Source organism: Dermochelys coriacea, chromosome 26 (assembly GCF_009764565.3).
Source record: "Dermochelys coriacea isolate rDerCor1 chromosome 26, rDerCor1.pri.v4, whole genome shotgun sequence".
Classification (NCBI taxonomy): Eukaryota; Metazoa; Chordata; order Testudines; family Dermochelyidae; genus Dermochelys; species Dermochelys coriacea.
Genome location: NC_050093.1, coordinates 1,336,654 through 1,362,092, shown reverse-complemented (window position 1 = coordinate 1,362,092; position 25,439 = coordinate 1,336,654). Strand labels below are relative to the sequence as shown.

Genomic DNA, 25,439 nt, shown 5'->3' with positions numbered 1-25,439 from the left:
AGAATCTGTTAAAATCCTTTAAATGCTATAAGCCTTGTAGCACATTTGTGGCTATAGTGTGTAAGGTGTTTCCAGTGTTGCAGTGAAACATCCTACAGTCCCTTGTTGGGCCAATGAGTCTTTGAGAAGGGATGTATATTTGGCAAAGTGCTTTGGCACTCAGAGCAGTAACCTTAAAGTGGAACTACAAATGCTTATAAAATAATTTGGTTGCTAAATCAATAATAAAACATGTGGACTCAAAACTACAAATAAAAGGGCAAGTTATTACAATCTGTTGATAAATAAATGTACAATTTAAGGCACCACTCTTGCAAAGACTTAAATGTGTATAACTTTTGCACATTCTAAAACCCATTGAAGTCAATGGGAGTCTCTTTACTGACTTGCTTTAGCTCAGGCTTCAAATATGTAACTTGGCAGCATGGGCTACATAAGGTTTGAAAATAGTTTTTTCTTCAAGTTCGTTAAATCTTAAATTTGGGTTTCTGTGTCTTTCCTGTAATGAGTCACAATACCATAAATGTTATAGGTGGTGAAACCTGCAGGCAGGGTGGATTTGATTTCATAGAATCATAGAATATCAGGGTTGGAAGGGACCTCAGGAGGTCATCTAGTCCAACCCCTGCTCAAATCAGGACCAATCCCCAACTGAAGCATCCCAGCCAGGGCTTTGTCAAGCCTGAACTTAAAAACCTCAAAGGAAGGAGATTCCACCACCTCCCTAGGTAAGGCATTCCAGTGCTTCACAGATCTTGGGAGACAGGCCAGTCCTTGCTTACAGACAGCCTGCAACCTGAAGCAATACTCACCAGCAACGACACACCACACAACAAAACCACTAACCCAGGAACCTATCCTTGCAACAAAGCCCGTTGCCAATTGTGTCCACATATCTATTCAGGAGACACCATCATAGGGCCTAATCACATCAGCCACACTATCAGAGGCTTGTTCACTTGCACATCTACCAATGTGATATATGCCATCCTGTGCCAGCAATGCCCCTCTGCCATGTACATTGGCCAAACTGGACAGTCTCTACGTAAAAGAATAAATGGACACAAATCAGACATCAAGAATGATAACATTCAAAAACAAGTCGGAGAACACTTCAATTTCTCCGCTCACACGATTACAGACCTGAGAGTGGCTATCCTTCAACAAAAAAACTTCAAAACAGACTCCAACGAGAGACTGCCGAATTGGAATTAATTTGCAAACTGGATACAATTAACTTAGGTTTGAATAGAGACTGGGAGTGGATGGGTCATTACACAAAGTGAAACTATTTCCCCATGTTTATTCCCCCCCCCTCCACTCCCCACGGTTCCTCAGACGTTCTTGTCAACTGCTGGAAATGGCCCACCTTGATTATCACTACAAAAGGTTCCCCCCCCCACTCTCCTGCTGGTAATAGCTCACCTTAAGTGATCACTCTCTTGTTACAGTGTATATGGTAACACCCATTGTTTCATGTTCTCTATGTATATAAATCTCCCCACTGTATTTTCCACCGAATGCATCCGATGAAGTGAGCTGTAGCTCACAAAAGCTTATGCTCAGATAAATTTGTTAGTCTCTAAGGTGCCACAAGTACTCCTTTTCTTTTCACCCTCCTAGTGAAATTTTTTTTCTAATATCCAACCAAACCTCCCCCACTGCAACTTGAGACCATTACTCCTCGTTCTGTCATCTGCTACCATTGAGAACAGTCTAGATCCATCCTCTTTGGAACCCCCTTTCAGGTAGTTGAAAGCAGCTATCAAATCGCCCCCTCTTCTGCGGACTAAACAATTCCAGTTCCCTCAGCCTCTCCTCATAAGTCATGTGTCCCCTAATCATTTTTGTTGCCCTCCGCTGGACGCTTTCCAATTTTTCCACATCTTTCTTGTAGTGTGGGGCCCAAAACTGGACACAGTACTCCAGATGAGGACTCGCCAATGTTGAATAGGGGGGAACGATCACGTCCCTCGATCTGTTGGCAATGCCCCTACTTATACAGCCTAAAGTGCCATTGGCCTTCTTGGCAACAAGGGCACACTGTTGATTCATATCCAGCTTCTCGTCCACTGTAACCCCTAGGTTCTTTTCTGCAGAAATTAAGTCAGGAAGACTCGATTTAATCATGGATTTCTACATACAAGTGCATTCTTGTTGGTTGTTATAACCTTAATACATATTCTTCCAATTCAGAGATAGATGTAGGTTTCATTTCTAGAAGGTACACACTATACATTTTTAAAATGATTTATTTTGAAACTTTTCAGATTAGTTTTACAATTATATCAGAAAATGAATGATTGTTTGGTTATTTCATTTACCAAAGGTAATTGAAGCAGATATTTATGAAGTCATTGGGAGGTGAACTATCTCTAATTCAACAGGTTAATCATTAATATTTGGGGGATTTCTTGCCATTCTGTATTAGGAGGAGAACATCACCAGACAGACATTTAAATTGTTTTATTTAACTAAAACAACATATTATGTATTCTGGATTTTTTTCTTCAACAGCAAACATATAATATTTTAACAAAACGAGCATATGAATTTTTGAATTTACTTAAACATTCAAGTTTTTAAAAATCAGGTTTGTTTTTGTTAAAATTGTTTTTAACTAAAATAGTTCAATGAATTTAAAAAAAATTAAATCGATGTCAGCCAGGTCAACATGAGTAACTTAAAATATTGTCTTTTGCAGCTAACTCAGTTGTCTTTACCTTCATTTTTCTGTTTGCTCGTAATCTGGAAAAGAAAAACAAGCTTTCCTGCTTTTTCAGGTCCCAAACGATTTCTCAATTTGGAATGAATTAGTCCAAAGGAAGAAAATATTCTTTCTACACTGGCAGAAGAAGCTACTGTTGTTAAAAGTGAGATTATCACTTCAACAGTCTCTGACTCCAAATGCTTAAGTGACTTCCACCAGTTCCTGGTATGACTTGCTTTAAAACATCATCAGCAAACATATATTTCTTGAATGGTTCACCCTTAGCTCTGAAGTTCATTATAGTTGGCATTATGGAGGGATGATTGCTGGATGTCCATGTCATAGCCAACTCCTCCTCTTCAGCAGTTAAGGTTTGACCCTGGTACCGAATATTGAGAATATTTTCAAGAAAATGAGCTGGAGATAGTGCTTGTCCCATTTGTTTGTTTAATGCTTGTAATTTAACTCTGTTATTGCATACTCTTTTTAAGATCTCACTCAGTTCCTTCCAAATTTCAACAGCATCAGCCATAAAACAGCTATTCCCCTGCATTTTGTCCAAGGCTACAGAAATAGGCTTCAGGGTACTCAGCACGTGTTCAACATTTCTCTTAAGTCCAGTGTTGAGAACTTTGGCTGTGACGGTACCATTTTTTCACAATTTTGTTCACAAACTGTCATCAGATTAGGCCAATTCTTGATCTAGTGCTCAAAACAGTCCACTACTGAGTTCCATCGAACATCTTGTGGGAAGTTAGCTTGGTTCCTCCCACTTTTTTCAAAGCAGCTGCTGCAAAGTAGTTGTTACAGAAGTAGTTTGCAATTTCAACAACATTAGCCTTTATTTCTGGAACACCAAAGTCTTTGGCTAGGAGGTGCATCAAATGAGCAATGCAACCGCATGTTATTAGCTTGGGACGCTCTTCACTCTCTTCTAAATAATTTCTTCTCATCTTGGATACATTTGCAGCATTGTCTGTGACCAAGCTGCATACTAGACATTTTAATTTTTTTTCACAGTTTGTTATAGCTTTTACTGCTACTTCTTGTAAGTATTCTGCTGTGTGTGCATTTCCTGAGGTATCAATTGTTTCTGTAAGGAAGACATTCCCTTCTTCTGTTGTTACACAAGCACATACATAGGATGATTGTGGACATTGCTCCACCCATCAAGACTCAGGTTAACAATTTCATCCTCTAGACTTCTTGCACACTGTTCAGTTTCTCTTTCACTTTATCCAGCAATTTGCCTGCAACATCTGCTCTGTTGGGTGGACTGTATCTTGGTCTTAATGACTGAACCATGTTAATGAAGTGTGGGTTCTCAATCATACAGAAAGGAGAGTTTGTTTCATAAACAAACCAGGCAATTTTTTCATCAATTACCTCTTTTTGTAATCTGCTGGTTCTTATCACAAATTTATCTATGGTTGTTTCTGGATGATGGGTGTGTTTTTTTTCTTTTTGCTACAGGTGGTATACTATGGCTATGTGACGTACATGATGTGACTGAAACACTATCATTGGCAGATAACTCTGAAACTACAGAAAATTATGGTGATCTTGAAGGTGGATAGTCTTCAGAATCCTGTATGTTGAGGATGGATTCTCCTAAACAAAATAAGTCAATGCAGTTATTTAATTATTATTACCATACTGCTCATTTAGTACTCTGCATTCACTGACATTCAGTACTACTTTAAAGGTGAAATTGTAAAAGGAAGATCTGCCTATTTCAACTATTTATTTTTTATCACAGCTGCATCTAAAATGATAGTACCAAAGAGTAACAACTATATTTTTGCTCCAACATGAGAATTCAAGAATAGTCCAGAAGGAAGACAGGCAGTCCTTGGAAAGAAGTATGAAATAAAAAAATCTTCAGTCACAACCTGAAGATCCTGCATCACCATGTTCAGACATGTTCCCTTCATCATCTTCAATGCAGCTTCCTCCTGAGAAGGAACACTTCTTAAGATGTTGTTTCATGTGGGCAGCCAGGCCTTGCATTTCTTTGTTGCACTGTTTGCATTTTGCATGCATGCTACAGGAAGAGGAACTTCATTAAAATATTCCCAAACTGGGTCATGTAATGTCTAAATTCTCATTGTATAGTCTGTTTTGGGGCAAGTCATGTCACCTCTGTGCTTCAGTTTTTCTATTTGAATTTTTATAAACCGTTACGAGATCCTGGGATGAAAGGTTCTGTTGACATACACCATTTTATTTGTATTAATAACAATAGAGAGTGGCAGTGAAAACTTATATTTACATACATGTCTTGGAGATTAAGGAAGGGGCCTTAAATCATGTTATACTTGAACAATAATCTTCAGTAATTCTCCCCCCTAATTAACAAGAGCTTTCAAGTGTTTGTTCACAAAAGTAAGAAGCAGCATCTGATTCTAAAATGATGAATTCCATCATGTGACTTCAGAATGATGCTTTTCTGAATTGGGTGAAATGTGTTATTTCTACTTCCATCCTATTTGTCTACTAGATTCCGGGTTCTAGATTTCAGCGGTCTATAATACTTTCAGCAAATTCCCTCACCAGTTGAGGCTCTGACATATCAGTTCCCATTTTATTCACTGCAATGTCCATCACCTGGTCACTATCACTGGCATTTTTTGCCTTTGCACACATCTGGATATCTTGAGATGGAATTGGCTGTTAAATTATTCTCCTGTGTGTTTGACATAAAACATAGACACACATCTTGAACATGTGGAATACAGTGTATGTCAGTCAAAGGGAGAGTGGTGGATGAGCCTTTTTAAGAAACCACAGACAATCATTCCACAGAGTACTGGAAGGATACAGGGCAGTTGCTTTGGTAGCTGTCGAGATGTCAAAACTACGCTGATAACCATGTTACTGTCCATCCATTTCCCGTTAAGAAACATTTGTGGTGCATTTTTAATTTATGTTCATGTTTAATAAATGCAGAATTACTATGCTTTGTAAAATATGTGTTACTGAATTCTTTTTTTTTCTCTGTCATTCTGGCTGGTTTAGGACAAAGTGTCCTATGTCATTACAATAGGAGGGACACCGTATACTCTTCACCTGAAGCAACAGTAAGTGATTGACTTTGTTCCTAACCCTTTGTCTCTTATCTGTTATAAGCCAGTCATGTGGCTCAAAAAAGCTTCTAATAAGGTTTATTAAATATTGGATAATTTGTCTTCAATTTCCCTTTCTTTTCCAATCATTGGTTATAATTTTCAGTCTGTAACAATCCAAGCTGACACTTCTCTATCTTCTTTGCTGTAGCCTCAGTTATTACTAGTATTGTGCACTGACAATAGGAGAATCTAAGATTCTGTAGTAGAAAGTATTTTCAGAGATCCATGTATTCTTCAGTTTCAAGACTTAAGCAGAAGATTGAGAAGCTGACTGGCAAACAGTAAAAGAACTTGGAATCCTCAGAAGAGTTTGTAGCTATGTGATCTGAAGGCTGCATATAACTCAGCAATTTTCCAGTCTGAAAGAAGCAATAAAACATTAAATTGTAACTCAAGAAACAAAACTAAGGGGTGATGCAAATCATTGCAGCATGTTGAAAATAGTGTGGGTGCTCTTTAAACTTGCAGTGATGTGTAATCTTTATTTTTTAATGCAAACATTTTTTATTCTCTTTTTATAGACTATTTTTATCTGATGATTTCAGGGTTTATACTTACAGCAAAGGGGGGGCTGTTCATTCTGATTTCCCACATATTAAGGTAAGATTTAATTACTTTGTGTTGCAGCTTCTTAGCTTTTTCAGAACAGAGTTCCTGTTAGAAATACTCTCTGGGGATTTTACATTTTTTTAAGTATCAGAAAATCTCTCCTTATCTTTACTTATTTATTGCTGACATTCTACTAATTTTGGCATGAGATTTCTTCAAGGAAACATTCTCCATGGAGAATTAACAATAAGATTACTTACTTCAAGTTTATTTTGGCTGGCTAATTACCAAATTTTTCAAAGAAACGACTAGTTAGACTGAAATGTGCTTACAGTAGTTAACTTGCAGAATGGACACTAAAGGAGCAAACATATCACTTGTGCTTAAACTCAGAGGGGAAGGCCAGGACAGGAAAACTGGGGATTTTCTACTGTCCTATACATTTACGTAAGGTAATGTTTAGATCCTCCATCATAAACTGTCCCCCATAGATTTTCCACTCCAGGATTTAGCTGGGGCTGGTGTCACACTAGCTGCCTTTTCTCCTAATGTAATCCATTGCTTAACTTATTAGGATTTCCTCACACAGGTTAATGTGCTTTTTCTGAAAACAAAAGGAGTTGAGGAAGTGCAGCATCTTTCCGGATGGGTCCTTTAATTCCTTCTCTCAGACTGCTTTATTTTGGTCTCCAGGGTGGATCTGTGAAAGGATCCCGAGAGGTAGAAAAGAGAGTCACTAGTTGTTCTCCCATTGGGTCATCTCATCTAGATTCCCTCACCTCCATTTAATTTTTAAAGTGTTTAATCTTTTTCCTTTCTCCTCAAGACTCTTTTTACGGGTTTGGCGTCTCTCCAAAGTGGGGAGGAGTCCAGGGTGAGTATGAACATGCTGGGGAATGGTCTGGGGGATCTGTAATGCAGATCTTCCCAGCTCCTTTCTCCTATCCTTCCAGGGAAACATGTAAAGGCCTTGCAGAGACTACTTTCACCATTAGGATGAAGTATCCTGTGCAGAACAGCTGTGGAGCCACTCTGTAGACTTGGGGAAAGGTTCCTCCTCCTATAGTCCCTCACTCATCTCTCCAGCTCCCTGCCTAGTTGCTCTGGCAGGCACTGACCTCAGATTTTGCGTCATAATACTGAGATGTGTTCTACCTCCACACTTCTATTTTTAGATGGTTTCAAGTTCCATATAAGTGTCTGTGGAAGCTCCAAAATGTATGGATAAGTAGAGATGGCCTGGTTGGAGAACTATACTTATTGATAAGCAAGCTATTCATTTTCTTTGATTTTTCATTTTTTTTAATTTAGGATGATTGCTACTACCAAGGATATTGAAGGCTTTCCCAATTCACTTGTGACACTCAGCACCTGCTCTGGGCTCAAGTAATGAAATATTTTAATATAATTAATTATAATAATACCTCTAGTAAAATTCAGTATCCCAGACACTACTGTGTGGTAACAGTTGGAAAATGCTGAGTTTTTAATGGTGCCCCCACTATCGTATCTAACATTTAAGGTTTCAAGCTGATGGCAGATTAATTCAGATCATTTTATAACTTTATGTAACCTACATTATTTGCTTTTTCAGAGGGCTATTGCAGTTTGAGAATGCCAGCTATGGAATTGAACCCTTGGATTCTTCACCTGGGTTTGACCACATTATTTATCAAATAAAGAATAAAAACATTGAGAGTCCACTTTTTGCAAACAACTACTCTGATATAGGGAGAGAAAAGGTGACAGAAAAGGTGTCTTACAAGCTGCATACAGATATTGAAGTGAGTGCCGCTTTTTATCATAATGATAGAGATTATGTCTAACCTGAAATCCAGGGCACAGGAAATTCACTGTGATGGTCTTGAATCTGGATTTAATTATTAATTATGTGCATGATACGCAGAAAGTGGGCATATGAGAGCCATAACTTTGGTAAGAAACAATAGTACTGGAAATAAGTTATTCATAAAGAAGTGTGATCCATTAGCCTGAACATGATGCTCTGTGTCACCACGGTATCTGCAGACACAATGTTACTAATAGCGACCCATATTCAGGGGAATAGTTCTATCTCAGTCAGGATGGCTTTAACCACACATGCACAGCTCCGGCCTCAGGTGTTTGAATGAGGATAACGCCTGTAAATCTCCCTGAGTAGGAGTCTCACTGACAGCATTAAACTGCAGGTCTAATTTCCACTTGCAAATGTAGACAGTCATGCCTTATTTTTGGCTCCCTACTTCAACTTTAACTACTCACTCTTGATGCCTGTCTACCGTGGCTTGTTTAGAGGATGGATTTTCAATCCTGGTCTTCCACAGAAGAAAAATCCCTCTCCTAGAACTTCATGTGTAGATCCTATTTGCTGGGTCAAAGAAGGTATTGAGGACCACAGAGACAACAGACAAGATGTTTCTGGTGCCAGTGGTTGAGAGTGGAGACTGACTGGAGGGACATTTAACTATCCCACCAGAGAACTGGTGGCATTTCAAAGGGCAAAAATAAGACCCAAATGGCATAGGAGGCATGAAGTTCTCCAGAGATGTTTGGGGCTTAAGGCCTTGGTCCCCTAGAAGCTTCCATTGGACAAGGGAGACCAATTCATAGAGTGGAGTGGGAGGGAAATTTTTTGATTGAGACTAAAATTTGGCATCAGACTATCCAATTTTTCACTTTTCAAGTATCTGGAAAGTGATGGAATTTGGCTGGTTTGGCCAGCTGTGCATATTACTTCTGTGGCTCCTTGGTTCAGAAGTTTTGCTAATAATGAAGAGTGAGTGTCATTATCAAAGGGGTTATCAGTTGTGTAGTCTGTTTGTTTTATACTCATCTCTATTTCTTAATATTGTGGTACAGAAATTTTAAGACCAAATTATGCTGAAGTTTTTGGAATGTTATTGTTATTTGTATTACTGAATCTTTTAGTCTAACAAATAATGTACCGTACGTTTTTAAGGTTATGATTGTTTTCAGAAATATAGAACTCGTTCCATGAAAGGATGATGGTGGTGTTTTTGAGCAGCACAGCTGAGCATAGGTATTCAGGCTAAAAATCTAGTGTTAAGGAATGTACCTCATATTCACAGTGTTAATAAGTGATACAAAAGGTAAAATGTTGAAATAATTACAAAATGTTGAAGGCTTTTTTTCAGTCAATGTCAGATGTCACTAAATCCCCAGATACCTGGAAACATATGTCATTTTGGACAAGGGTTTGGTAAGTCCATATCAGTCAAATTTGCTTTACTTCATATATCTCCACTAGTTTTTAAAGATTGTCATAAAAATGCATCGTTATAAGGCTGTCCTTCTAAAGGTCTGGGATGTAATAATCAGTAAGGTTAAGATTTTGTCTTGGGAATTTTTATTAAAAGTCACGGACTGGTCATGGGCAATAAACAAAAATTCACGTAAGCCTGTGACCTCTCCTTGACTTTTACTAAAAATACCCTTCAAGGGTGGGGAGGACTAACAGTCAGAGCCCCACCGGGGGCTGACTGCTTACCACTGCTCCAACCCCAGCTGCTCCTGCAGTGGGGTCTTACCAAGCCTGGTCACTGCTCCAGCCCTGAGGGCTACTCCAGACCCAGCTGCTGCTCCTGAGGTAACTGCTCATGTCCCAGGCTGCTGCTCCGACCCTGGGGACTGCTCCATCCCCAGGCCACTCTCCTGCCATTGTTCCTGGGCAGGGGCTGACAGCTACTCCAGCCCTGCTGCTGTGGCGGGCTGAAGCCAAAGAAGTCATGGATGTCGGTTAAAGTAATGGAATCTGGAATGATCAGATATATAGTATCCATTTTGTCAAAGGATCGATGCATATTTTGTTTATGGAATTGGAAGGAAACTGAGAATTAAAATAATTAGACACATTTAAATGCTCAGAAGTTGAGGCTCATGTGAACATTCCACTGCTTCATCCGGGAAATGACTGACCAAAAAAATGTTGTATTGTAATGATTTTTAGCTGTTATTTAAAGAATTGTGTTATTTTCCAGTACAACTATCTGGGTTCAGACAAGGATGTTATAACACAGAAAATAGTCCAGCTTCTTGGATTTGTCAACAGTGTAAGTTACTGCCTTTTTTGTTTCATATTGAACTGACATCTGGATGTTTTACTTTAATGTTATTAAAGGTCAAAGATTTTCTAGATTTTCTCATTTTCTCCAGGGAGTTGTTTAGTCTTGATTTTAATTCTTGGCTCTCAAGTTTTTGGCTAATGACAGCCAGGAGATCTTTATAGCAATTAGAGAAAAAATGTTTAAGTGCTTCACCTCAAGTTTGTGTTGTATTTCTCTGAAGTCTTGTCTAGATTGGTTAAAAAGGTGGTTTTTTTAAACTTGTTGCCTCAGACAGATATGTTATTTAACATGTTTTAATTCAGTGCTGTTTAAAAACACATTAGCACCTAGTGTGGGCAGGTTTAGCCTCTTTCACAAAGTTAGCCAATCATAATCAACCCTAGATTCCACCCACAGACCCTGGTGCTCTCATCCATCTGGGAGTATAGGAACTCTGCAGGATACCGTCCCCAGTTTTGTCCATTTGTGTTCCTCAGGAAAGTGAAAATCTGTCTGCCTGTCTTCATGGGGAAGTTATACCAGTATAAGGTGACATGTGAATATAAACCACTAAGTTATGCCAGTGTAAACCCCCCCCCCCGCAAAGTGGACACTCTTATTCTGGTATAAGAGTCCCTTTTTCTGGTTTAGTTTATTAGCAGTTTAAGCTAAACTGAAAAAAGCCACCCTTACTCCAGGATATGAGTGTCCACACAGGGGTATTATACTGTTAACTATACCAGTATAATTATAACAGTATAACTGGAAAATTTTCCCCTGTAGACAAGCCCTAAAATTGTTTTATTCCTCTCTTAGCATTTGTTTTGACACTTGGTTCTTTTGTTTTTGGTTTCTAATTTGTATTTTTCTTTTATAAAGTTTTTGTCTAGCTTTGTTATCTTTTTTTCTGTTTGCCATAAGTCATTTTGATTCTAGGTGTCTGCTTTTCTCCAGAGATACAAACAGTAACAGATCTCCACTCTGTAATCACTGGTCCAGAGCCCTGATATTACTAAACTCTTGACACCAGCCAGGGTTGCTCCTCAGTGCTTCCAGTTTTCAGTTTTTCTTTATGTCTCACAAAGGAGGAGGAGCTTCGAAGAGATTGCTGTATTGATGCATCTCTAGGCTTATTAAACAGCTGCCAATCAGAAAATCCTTCCCCCCGCATCATTCAGCCTTTTGTACTAAAAAAAAAAAAAAAAAAAAGGAAAGTTTTTGTTTGCCTCTGAAATTGTAGTGTTGTGGACATGATCAAGGTTAGGGCTTATAACCTGTTATTTATTTGAATATATGCTTTACTTATGAATCCTCTCTTTATTTACAGAAACCCTCCTCTCAGAACTGTTGGGTTTGGTCTGCTGGGCAAGCACTATATATTTTGCTTGCATTTTTCTCTCACCATTCCCCTTTTAGTTTTACAGGTGTTGGAGAGAAGTGTCCCCGCAACCAAGAGCTGTTGTGTGATGTCCATTTTGCTAAGTTGGGCCATTAGCTTATTCTTTATAAAATTGAAATACTGCTATGCATAAAACGTAATTGAACATCTGTTTCTTCTGTTGTATTTTCAGATGTTTACACCCCTTAATATGACAATTGTACTGTCTTCCTTGGAGTTTTGGACAGATAATAATAAAATTCGCACAACAGGGGAAGCTGATGAGATACTACAAAGGTTTTTACAATGGAAAGAATCTCACCTTGTTCTTCGGCCACATGACATGGCATATTTTTGTGTAAGTAAAAACATTTCTCTATTATTAAAAAGGCACACTGGAAATCTTCTAGACTGTCATAGCATGGACCAACACAATTCCACATGACCAACAAACATCTCTTGTAAAAGTAATAGAACAGATACTATGAATTATTATAAATATAATTCTGGATGTACTGTGTTTACAAAATATTTTCAGATTTCTCAGAGTGTTTATGTGGTAAACAATAGAAAGTAAAAGTTAAACTATAAGACACAAACAACATTGTTCTTTTAAACACTGCTACGAAGAACATAGTATATTCAAGAATCTGTTTTTGTGTTTAGTTACAGGACCACCCTAATTATGTTAGGGGCAACATTTGCAGGATCGATTTGTCTCAGAAACTATGCTGGAGGAGTTGCTCTGGTATAGTATTATGGTCTAAATTGCTAGTGAACATTGTAAACCCTGGTTTCAGATGTAGAGGCAGCCGGTAGTCTGTATTCGCAAAAAAAAAAAGGAGTACTTGTGGCACCTTAGAGACTAACAGATATTTGAGCATAAGCTTTCGTGAGCTACAGCTCACTTCATTGGATGCATGGTTTCAGAAGGAGTTGTGGTGGGTGCTCAGCACCGTGAAAAACTCATTGTATTAGATGCCTTGATATGCATTTAGATGCTTGACTTTAGGCACTGGTTAGAAAAATTTGCAGTAGAACTTTGAAGGTTAGGTTTTTACTTGCTCTATAGTCCCCTCCTAGCCCTTTAAAGTACTTTAGAGCTTTACTTTGCACGGTGCTGAGTACTCTGGCACTAATCCAGCAAAACTTAAGCAGTCCCATTAACTTGGGACCTGTTCATGAATTAAGGTTAAGCACAATTTTAAACGTTTTGCTACATCAAGGCCAGAAATTAGCATTTTGCAGGATTGAATCTTAACAGTACCATATGCAATACAATATGCATTTCTTTTCATATCGCATATCAAGTTCTGCACGGTTTTTCACACCCTGGGCATCTTCATGCTTTCATTTGAGTTGTTTCCACAATGTAAGTCAGCATGAACTTTGGCCTTGTATTGAGACAAGCATCTTGATTCTTTACATAAAAGTACGGACATTTTTATAAAATATGACCTGACTACAGGGCAGGAAGCAGAAAGGTTTAGAATTTTATCATAGTTTTTGTTGCTAACTGAGTTACTTTGATGATGATTTTCAGTTATTTTTCTTTATATATCAAAGGGCTGTAACACTGGAGACATTTTCAGTCATCATTGCACAGCTGCTGGGGCTTAGTCTGGGAATAGGATATGAATGATTCTAGGGACTGTCAGTGTTCTGGATCCATCTGTATAATGAACACCAAAGCAGTGTAAGATTTTTATTTATATACCTCATGTAACATGACGTTATTATATTATTATTTATTATGAACTGTTTTCCTGTGGCAAGTTCAATCATTATAATGACCATGGATTATTTAAGGTGTGTGTGAGGTCGCTCTGTGTGAAGTGTGAGATTCTTCAAATTGTCTGTTGACAATGGAAGTCTGGGTGCCAGTTATGCATACCAAAAAAAACTAATTTCTAAAGAACATATCTGAAAGTAATTTTTTCACATCTGAATGCAAGTATACATTATTCATGTTTTATTGAAAGGTTCATAGTAGGCTTTGATTATAGATTTTTGACCTTTTCCTTGTATTAATCAGCTTTGTGTGGAACAGAATTCATTGTTGGCTTGTTCATATTTTTGTAATGCTTTATTAATTAGTTTTCTGTTTGTGTGATTCTGCATGGAAAGGTTTAATTTTCAAAATTTGGCATGATCATTACAGTTACTGGCAGTCATGTGCTTAAAATCCTTCCAACCCTTGAAAGTGGTGGAAAGAGTCTAAACTCTGTTGGACAAGTCGCAATAAGGGGGCAATCTCACTGAAATCTGTGGGATTGCATGCATGTAACAATGCAAAATTTCCCATGGCATTCACTGGGCATTACTTTGCTCTTTTCCAGGAAACTGCTTTTAATTATTTTTTGGATAAAACATACAAGGTCATATGACTAAGCCTCAAATTGTATTTTCAATAACGTATGTCTTACCAGACATTACTTATATATAGTCAATTCAGATCAGATCAGACAAGCTAAAAATGAGGTACTCTGTACTACTCTAGAAATCTTCTGAAAGTGTTCACAAGCCAATAAGCTAACCAGTGGCTCAGGGACTCTCAATAGGAACCCTGCTGTCACTCAGTCAAATCCAGCCAAAGGGCCCTATGGAAACAGATGCCTGTGACTAACTCAGTGAAATTGTTCACACGCTGAAGTGTTTTCAGTATTGGGGCCTAGGTCAATTGTGACAAATAATCATTAGAAGCTGGTGGCAATTAATTTATGAAATGAGTTCATAAATCCAAAAGGAACTATATTATGCTCATCTATTCTTGCTTTCTGCATAACGCAGGCCATAGAACCTCACCTGGTAATTGTTCATCAAATCAATAACTTCTGTTGAGCTATAGCATATCTTTTCTAGTTTTTAATGGATAGATTCATAGATTTATATATACTAAGGTCAGAAGGGACCATTCTGATCATCTAGTCCGACCTCTTGCACAGCGCAGGCCACAGAATCTCACCCACCCACTCCTATGAAAAACCTCACCTATGTCTGAGCTATTGAAGTCCTTAAATCATGGTTCAAAGACTTCAAGGAGCAGAGAAGCCTCCCTCAAGTCAACCATGCCCCATGCTACAGAGGAAGGTGAAAAACCTCCAGGGCCTCTCCAATCTGCCTGGAGGAAAATTCCTTCCCGACCCCAAATATGGCAATCAGCTAAACCCTGAGCATATGGGCAAGATTCACCAGCCAGATACTACAGAAAATTCTTTCCTGGGTAACTCATCCATCCATCTAATATCCCCTCTCGGGGGATTAGTCCTGTTTCCCTGAATATTTAAAGATCAATTACTACCAAAATCCCATTATCCCATTATACCATCTCCTCCATAAACTTATCAAGTAGAATCTTAAAACCAGATAGATCTTTTGCCCCCACTGCTTCCCTTGGAAGGCTAATCCAAAACTTCACTCCTCTGATGGTTAAAAACCTTCGTCTGATTTCAAGTCTATACTTCCTGGTGGCCAGTTTATACCCATTTGTTCTTGTGTCCACATTGGTGCTGAGCTTAAATAATTCCTCTCCCTCTCCTGCATTTATCCCTCTGATATATTTATAGAGAGTAATCATATCTCCCCCAACCTTCTTTTAGTTAGGCTAAACAAGCCAAGCTCCTTAAGTCTCCTTTCATAGACAAGTTTTCCATTCCTCGGATCATCCTAGTAGCCCTTCTCTGTACCTGCTCCAGTTTGAATTCATCCTTTTTAAACATGGGAGACCAGAACTGCACACAGTATTCTAGGTGAGGTCTCACCAGTGCTTGTATAATGGTACTAAAACCTCCTTATTCCTACTGGAATTGCCTCTCCTGATGCATCCCAAAACCGCATTAGCTTTTTCACAGCCATATCACATTGGCAGCTCGTAGTCATCCTATGATCAACAAGACTCAGGGCCTTCTCCTCTTCCGTTTCTTCTAATTGAGCCCCCACTTATAACTAAAATTCTGTATTAATCCCTAAATGCATAACCTTACACTTCTCACTATTAAATGTCATCCATTACTATTACTCCAGTTGACAAGTCATCCAGATCCCTGGATAATATCCCGATCCTTCTCCGAATGGCAACCTCCCAGCTTTGTCATCTGCAAACTATTAGTACACTCCCACTTTTTGTGCCAAAGTCAGTAATAAAAAGATTAAATAAGATTGGTCCCAAAACCGATCCCTGAGGAACTCCACTGGTAACCTCCCTCCAACCTGACAGTTCGCCTTTCAGTAGGACCTTGCAGTCTCCCCTTTAACCAATTCCTTATCCACCTTTGTTCATATTGATCCCCATCTTCTCCAATTTAACTAATAATTCCCCATGTGGCACGGTATCAAATGCCTTACTGAAATCTAGGGCTAGATGCCCGTGTTACAAAAACCATCACCAGAATCTAGCTCTACAATGAGATTGTTCAACTTCAGTTTATTTTTCTCAAGTACAGGGAGATTTGATCTGTATATTGATAAAATGGCTCAGGATATTGTAACACTTTATAATTTATGTAATGTTTGTGTATATGTGATTTAAGGAAACTAAGGCAATTATAAATGATCCAGTGATGTGATTTTGTTAATATTTCCCATAAAGTTTTAGTTTATAAGAAAATAAATGAAAATGTATTTCCATTATCTGTTAATAACCCTAACGTATTTAGGTATCCCATGTTTTACCTGGAAAGATAAAGACACAATTAAGTTAGCCGATATCTCTGATGAAGGAATATTAATATCTTTCTCAATAATAAATAAAAGGATGATGTTCTAGTTGCTAATTTCTGCCAATTTTATTCTTAAAATATTATTTGAATACAGATTTACAAAATGAAGTGAAAGACCCTCAGCTGAATATTTTGGAAAGTAGCATTAATGATATTAAGTACTCTGGGATCTTTAAATATCTTCAATTGGTATAATTTTTCATTGATAATTTATTTTTAGATATTCCAATGGGGTAAAAGCCTTTAGCAGTTGCAGCATTAAAGACTTCAAAAGTTTTATGAAACATAGGGGAGAGACTGCCTCTCTAACAGACCCTATTTGAATCTGTCCTACAAGAGGGCAATCTGTGGCAATGGTATTGTGGAAAGAGGAGAGCAGTGTGACTGTGGCTCAGCAAAGGTTTGTACTCAACACCAGAAAGCCTAAGTAGTGTAAAATTCCACTGTTCTCAGTTTAGAAGAATGGTGCTTTGAGAGTTAGTACCTAGCTGAAATTTAGGAAAGTCACTGAAGATCTTACTTATATTTATAAACAGTTTTCATGTTGGTATTAACCTTGTAGCTTGACACTCATTTTCTTTGGGGATCTTTCAAGTTGTATTCTTAAGGGATGAGAATCTTGGACAGACTCTTTAGAGAAGGAAAATTTTAGAATATCTAATGAGTCTATGGTTTATTTTTCAGGAGTGTGCAAAAGATAAATGCTGTACTAACAAATGTAGACTTAAGCCAAGAGCAAAGTGTGGTACTGGATTATGTTGCCAAAACTGTAAGGTAAGGTGTATATTCAGGATTATGAGATGCTTAACACAATTCTAAATTTTGGAGAGACTGTTCACTGCATAGTTAAAGATGAAAACCAGCTTTCCGTTTGTGTGCACCCATATTCGCACCTTGTGAAAAACTGCCTTTGTACTTGACATTTGCCTGGGTGGTCTTTGGCCAAAGGGAGCAATTTAATGAGCATTTTTAATTTCAGTCAGACAACACTTTTCTGATATGGATGTTTGGGGAAAAATATTATTTTGAAAATTCTTTATTCCTTTTTTTAGTCAATGTCTTGGCCTAGAAACTTCTGGTGAAGTTCATCAGCTTTGTCAAAGCTCAACAAATCCATGGGTTTGGTAGAACTTAAGTGCCACAGTGGGCTCCACTGGAGCTCCTGAGTACTGCATGGGTGTAGCAGGTGAGCACCCCGCTCTGGAGAGAAAGGGGTTAAACCAGCTCTGGGAAAGGGCTTGCCCCAAGGAGCCATCAGGGGAGGCAGGGGTAGCAGCCAATCCAGGCCTGATAGGGCTGGTATAAAGAGGGCTGTGAGCTAGGAGGCAGGCAGTCTCACTCCAGCCTTGGGGTGGGAAGGACTGAAATGCCTGCAGAGCACAGGGTATCTATCTTCAACAGAGCAGTGCTGGGGGACGGGACGGGACGGGACGGGACGGGGCAGGTTGAGGGGGGAGCTCAGGCCTGGTGACCTCCCTGGCTGAGGCCTGACGGGAAGGCCTAAGGAGGTACTGGGGCTGCGGGGGAAAGGCAGCAGGTCCAACCCCCTAGCCAATTATGAGTGGCCATTGCAGACTGCAGTTTGCCCCTGAGTAAAGGGGGCAAGATGAGGACTGGCAGTGGGTCACTGAGGCGAGGTGGGCTCAGGGAGTGGGTTCCCTGAGTGAGGGGCAGCACACCCAAGGTAAGGGGCACCCTAGTTCAGGAGGGACGTGGGGCCTACATGTGGGGGAGATAAAGGGACTGCAGAGGGGTAGGTAACAGAGGGCGAGACACTGGCACATGGAGGGCACTCCGGGCTGAGAGAGCTAATTCCTGGATGACCCGCAGGCAGTGCCATGGTGGTGAGTCAGCACTATGCTACAATGGGCTTGTCTCGTGACACACTATAAACCAGTCAGAGCCAGGATTATAACACAAATCTTCTCAATCACAGTCTCCTGCATGACACTAAATAATCCTGCCTTCTTTGAAAATGTGAAGTGCTATGTGAAAGTTTTTACAACTTAAAGAATAAGAGAACAGTACTGCACAAGGAGTGCAAACACCTCTGTGTTTATCTTAATTATACAGATTTCTGTACAAAACATAGTTGACGCTAGTCTCTGCCCCAGAAAGTTTACAGACTAAATAGACAAGACAGACAAAGGCTGGAGAGGGAAGTATTATCACCATATTATACCTGGGGCAACAGAGCACAGAAAGATTAAGTGACTTGCCCATGGTCAAGGCTGTCTGTGTAGAGATGATAATTGAACATAGCTCTCCTGAGTCCCAGTCCAGTGCCTTATCTACAGTTTGTGCTTCCGCTCAGTTCCCTTACTTCACCCACATAAGGGTTCCCTTAGCACTAGGGTTTGATGATCTCTTCCTTTCTTTGAAGTTCAGATTGGTATATATCCCACTTCTGCGCTTCTAGTGGAACAAGTTCTCCAGACAGAGTCAGCGGAACTATTCACGTGTGTAAAATTAACATGTGCATAATTTTGCAGGATTAGGGTTTAAAATGAAATATTTCTGAGATTAAGGATCATATTTTTACATGTCATCCAAAAGATGACACCTCTAACAGTATGATGTCTCCTGGCATCATGGTGGGACATTTTTTTCTGTACTGCCGTAGGGGAAGAGTACCATATGCTAAATCACCAGGGCCACTCTGTCAGAGGGCTGGCAGTCTATCAATTTATGTTTCATGACAAGGAAAAATTGATGAAAATGATTTAAAAGAACCCTGAGTGACCTGGAGTCCTACATATAGTATATAAGAATTTTACAAAGAATTCTCACATCATCACAGTCAGTGACAACCCATTAAACAGCATATATGTGGTGGTGGTGTTTACTTATTTTCTTATTCGCTGTAAGTATCTTTTCTTGTGCTTTACATAAATTCTGTTATTTAAACATTATAGACCATAATCTTTGTAAACCATGCACAGTCTCCTTATTCTACTTTTTTCTAGTTTAAGGCAAAGAATAAGAAATGTAGACCCATGGCTGATAGTCAGTGTGATCTCAATGAGTACTGCAATGGGTCATCTGCATTCTGTCCAGCTGATCTTTATGTTCAGAATGGACACAGATGCGAACACAATACTGCCTTTTGTTACAAAGGACGTTGTCCAGTCTGCTGATAAAGCGTGTCAGAGGATCTATGGCAAGGTAGGAGACAATATGTTCTAATTTGTTCTAAAATCCAGTTCCACTAATGCTGAATAATAATAATAATAATCATTAATAATAAAGACTTACATAGCCACTTCCATCATAATCCAAACGCATATAGCAGTTATTAACCCATGTTTATTCCGTTTTTATTGATGATGGGGAAATGAGGAACAGAATTGCCAGGATACTTGTTTGAAGTTGTCAGTGATATTACACATTGTTATAAAGGCATGGAGGTTATCCAGAAGCTTAGATTTTATAGAAGTAAAGTAAAATGAAGTGGTGACTATAAATTAAAATTAATTTGTAAAATATGTCTTCTTTTTTGCTAACCAAATAGCAGACTAAAAACCAATTCTGAACAGATCTCACGTTTGTTGCAGGGTAGTTTAATTTAATCATTATTCAAATCAGCAGCAGGAAACCTGATCTAAATAATCAAATTTAATCACGTTTTGCATTTGTACTTTTTCCACTGTTTCCTAGAGAAGGGTTGCTTCTCACTGATTTAACCATTAAAACATGTTGAATTGCAACTAAATATAGCCTTTACTTTGAATTTTGGTACTACCTGTTGATAATCAGGAGCGATGTACAATATATGTACATTTATTTAAGCAGTTATATAGCTATAATATACACTTATTCAGATTCTTTATTTTTGCTTTTTTGTTGTTAGAAATTATGAATGAGCATTTCGGTTTTTTTAAATAAATGGTGATTAATTTTTTATTTCTGATTTGTGTCAAGCTCTATTTGGATGAAAATTGGAATTCAATTAAAACTGCACAAAACCAACATTTACAATTTTTAAAAATTAGTTAAATAAAACAACCATAAATGTGCTGGATACACAAGAAATTTATCAAAACATGTTTTACTTTAAAACTAATGGATTTGTTAAACAAAGAAAATATTTTAGTGAATCAAATTGATTGCTTCAGGTCACCATTTCCTTCATGATTTTAGAATCTAGTAGATCTTATCCTCTCACACCTACTTTTTATTCTTAGATATGAAGAGGAAACAAGCTTTCCTGCTTTTACATCTGCCAATTGGTTTCTCAACTTTGAATGAACTAGTTATGGGACTGAACTAATTGAATAAACTGAAATGTATAAATTATTCTCTTTGCACCTGAAGAAGAGGCTACTGCTGTCTAAAGCTTGTTTAAGACTTCAGCAAACTCTGGTTCAGGTGCTTAGTCAGTGACTTCCACCAGTTCAGTGGTTTGACTTCTTTAAAACTTCAGCAGCAAATGTACTGCTTAATATTATTTTGTATTTAATTTAAATGATTAGTAGATTATAGTAAATTTAGGCATTAAGATAGGTTGTTACAATTTGAAATTTAATTTTAAAATAAGTTACGTTTTTCTTTCTAAAAACATAATTTAATTTAAATAAAGATACAATTTGAACAGAAAGATATCTGATTTTTTTAATACAGATTTTTATCCTTCCTGGTTTTCTCTAATCCATGTGTAGCATCTAGGTACAGCAATGATAGGCATGTTAGAAGTACTAATAGATTAATAAATGATTTAGTGTTCCTTTTAATTATACTCAATCTTATCTCAAAACTTACAGGTTCTAAAATGCTCCTCTTGCATGTTATGAAGAATCAATAGTCAAACAGATAGGTTTGGACACTGTGGGAATGATCCGAAGAAAGGATTTCAGATCTGTAGTTGGATGTATGTTTTGAAGGAAAAAACATATTTCTTTTCTGCTTTCCTCTACTGTACGGTGCAAACGTTTACTATCTGTTCAGTAGTAAGGCTGCTTTAATTTCTTTATAAGATATCCTTCTAGTCTCAGGTGTTCTGTATACATTAGCCTTGGCCACTCTCAAAGAATGTGCAGTTGGTGAGCATCTAGACCGTGATCCTGTAGCATGAAATGCAAGGATTAGCAGAAGCTGTGCTTGGACCCAAGTAAGGTTATTGACTAGGTGTGATGCTCCACACTGGACAGAATAGACCTCAGTGCCTTGCACACCTGCTTCCTCTTCCACCAGAAGAGCACATGGTACACAAAGGTTGAGGTGTGGATGTTATACCAATAAAATAAAAACCAGCAGGATCTTATTAAAGGGGAAAAGGCAAAATGCCACATTTATTGTGAATACAGAAAGAATCATAGTAAGCAGGTTTCAGAGTAGCAGCCGTGTTAGTCTGTATTCGCAAAAAGAAAAGGAGTACTTGCGGCACCTTAGAGACTAACAAATTTATTTGAGCATAAGTTTTCGTGAGCTACAGCTCACTTCATCGGAATGCATCCAATGAAGTGAGCTGTAGCACACGAAAGCTTATGCTCAAATAAATTTGTTAGTCTCTAAGGTGCCGCAAGTACTCCTTTTCTTTCATAGTAAGCAGTTAGTTATAGCTATAACATTCCATTCAATTTCATATTTATTCACACATTCATTCATTCATACATACACATACATACCCACCCACCCACACACACACACAGATTCTGCAAGGTTGTTATCATAGTTACCAGCCTTAGAGTTGCTCATGCCAAGCCACTGGCCAGGTGGTCTAGACATGAGGAGGGAGCAGGGCCTTGTCAGATGCACATCTGATGCTCCTGGAAATTGGTTTGCAGAATCAGACCCCAAAGTTCTCACTTTCTAGAGTCCATTTTTATAGGAATTTCTTCCTATGCCAGTCTGTGGGAATTGCTTCATCATGCTGTTGCTGAATCAATCAGCAGATGGCACATTCCTGATGGCTCCGTGCTGCCAGATGTTATCTTGTTCTTTGGTTCTCCCATTCTTGAGATTCCAGTCTGCCATCCGGGGGGTCCTCTGGTTATTTCCACTTGACTCCTTCTTAGCCGATGGACACTGGATTCTTAGGCTGACACCTCCCTGATCATTCAGTTATTATCCACACCAAGCATCTCTCCACATGTATCCTCTATCTCTATTTTAATCACAATTGTTAACAAGCGAGATGAATACAACAAAAGGGCGGGTGCTGTTTCTGGGTGCTATGAACTGAAGTTGTTACAGAGTATTGCTTTGAGTCTCTCTCTGTGTGAGTAGTTGTTGTTACAAAGAATTGCTTTGAGAACTGACTCTGTCTTAGAATATACTAACGCAATTAGCAGCTTGCAAGTTTCACACAGAGAGGGAGAGAAACAGTACCAAAAACCAAAAGACCTCTTAATTAGTAATACCCTGGAATTTAAACTAGGGGGAATCAAACTCATTTGTGATTTTAATACAGAACTTCTTTAATATGATCCAACATGGGCCGTGAATGAACATAACTGAAAAAAACCATGACCTTAAGTGTAATCCTTGCATGTCCATGAAGCACATAACTATTGGGGCAGGAATGGTGTCCCTAACCTCTGATTGCCAGAAGCTGGGAATGGGTGACGGGAGGGATCACTTGATGATTACCTGTTCCGTTCATTCCCTCTGGGGCACCTGGCATTGACCACTGTCGGAAGACAGCTACTGGGTTAGATGGACCTTTGGTCTGACCTAGTATAGCCATTCTGAGGTTCTTATGTGTGCCCCACTGTGGCCTCATTCCCATTTGCAGGCAAGAGTAATCTGGTGGATGTGCATCAGTTTTCTCCTTATTTCAAAGATCAGTCTTCTGCCTTCCTTGCTCTGCTTATGACCTTTATATCGATCTAATATGTGCAATACCCCACTTGTTTTCTGCAGTTTCGTTTTTCTAATGTATTGATCAATCAGATGTCACATGTATCATTTTATTTTCCTTTGCTATTGAAATTTATAGGGATGTCACATGTGGAAAGTTAGTTTGTACATATCCAAGTCGCATTCCATTCACTAAAGAAAAAGCTGCTATCATTTATGCTCAAGTGCGAGAGCATGTATGTATATCTTTAGATTATATGAAGCCACCCACAGAGACTGACCCTCTACTGGTTAAAGAAGGCACAAAGTGTGGGCCTGGTAAAGTAAGGAAATATTTTATAAGCATCTAAAATGTCAGTATGTATTTGGACTTTATAAACTTGATTAAGTTTTAGAAATATTTACCCTTTGGCAACATAGTTCAAGGTTATTCATTACTGATGTTTTATTTACTTTCTCATTTAACACCAGAGGAAAATTTTCAGTCTGGAGTGATTAATGGATGATTATTGTAGACCTTTAGTGTTCGCCACATGACTAATCCCTGTGCCTTGTTTTAATTCACTATAATGTATTTTAACTGTGTTAGAGAATTACTTTATTACTACTTAATCATCATTATTATTTGTTTTACAGTAGTGCCTAGAGGTCCTATTCACATTGTGGTCAGTGCTATACAAACATATATAAAAAGACAGTCCCTTCCACAAATTGCTTACAATCTAAGTAATTGTCATTAGGGAGCTGCAAAATAGTGTTACCCTACTTAAGGGTACGACCATGATCATGTTCTAAGCCTGATTTTGATTCCTTCCTCCACCAACATAAAAAATAAAATCTAGGTTGAAATGTGGTTTTAGAGTAGAAGATAATTGAAAAACAAATATTTACTAAAATAATAAGCAGTGGTACAAATGGAGGACAGAATTCTGGCCAACACAGGCACTGAAAGAGGCCTAATTTATGAAGGAGTTCAAGTACAATGTGACTGAGCTGCTCATAAAAATTTGCTATCTCTCTCAAAAAAATCCCGCATCGACTAACCGGAGGATCAGAGAGTAGCAATGCGGCTTTTAAAGGAGTCTAGGTGTGATCCAGGGGAATTACAGACCTGTAAACTTTACATCTGTACCTGATAAATTGGCTGAAATTATAATTAAAGATGGAATAGTAAAATATCTGGAAGATCATGAGATAATAGACTCTAACATTGTTTCTGCAAAGGAAAACCAACCTATTAGAATTCTTTGAATGTGTCAGTAAAGTAGTGGATAAAGGAGAACTAGCCGAAATAATTTATTTAAATTTGACAAAGTCCTTCCCAAGAGGCTACTAAAGATAATAAGTAGTCACAGGGTTTGAGGCAAAGTGTTGTAAAAAATCACTCCTACTGTAGAAACAGCTTATAACAGCAAAAGTCTGCTTTTTCAGGCATAGGTTATTCCAACCCTCCTGAGCGAAATATACTTTACTGGCAAAAGTAAACTGGCACAGTTTTGCCAGTAGAGATATTGCATCTACAGTAGGAGCTTTTCCTGGTGTAGGTATGTCAGTCACAAACCAAAGTCTATCACTCTTCTGAACAGAGCTACGTTGAAAAAAAATGTGTAGTATAGACCTGGCCTAAAAGACAGGAAGCAAGAGCAGTTTTAATCACAGCAAAAGATTAACAGTGGGATGCCTCATAGTTCTGTATTAGGTCCAATTTTGTTTAATATATTTATTAATGATATGGGTGAGCAAAGAAGTAGCAAATTTGCATATGACACAAAGCGATTTATGGTAGTCAGGACCAGAGAAGACTGTGAGGAACTTCAGAAAGACATAACCAAGCTATGTAAGTGAGCAACACAATGGCAAATAAAGTTCAGTGTTGGCAAATGCAAAGCAAAACATATTGGTGGGGAAAATATGTACTTCTGATACACTCTGCATGGTTCTGCATTAAATGTATCAACTCAGGAAGGGACCTGGGCATCACTCTGGATAATTTATTGAAGACCTCTGCTTAATGTGCAACTATGGTCAAAAAACTGAACAAGATATTAGGATGCATAAAGAATAGGATGGAAAATTATATGGAAAATATTATAA

The 25,439-nt window shown here is 38.3% G+C and overlaps 1 pseudogene; it reads left to right on the top strand.

The window, feature by feature from the left end:
* The window catches only part of LOC119848557, a 36,381-nt pseudogene that overhangs the window by 3,550 nt on the left and 7,392 nt on the right, over positions 1-25,439 (top strand).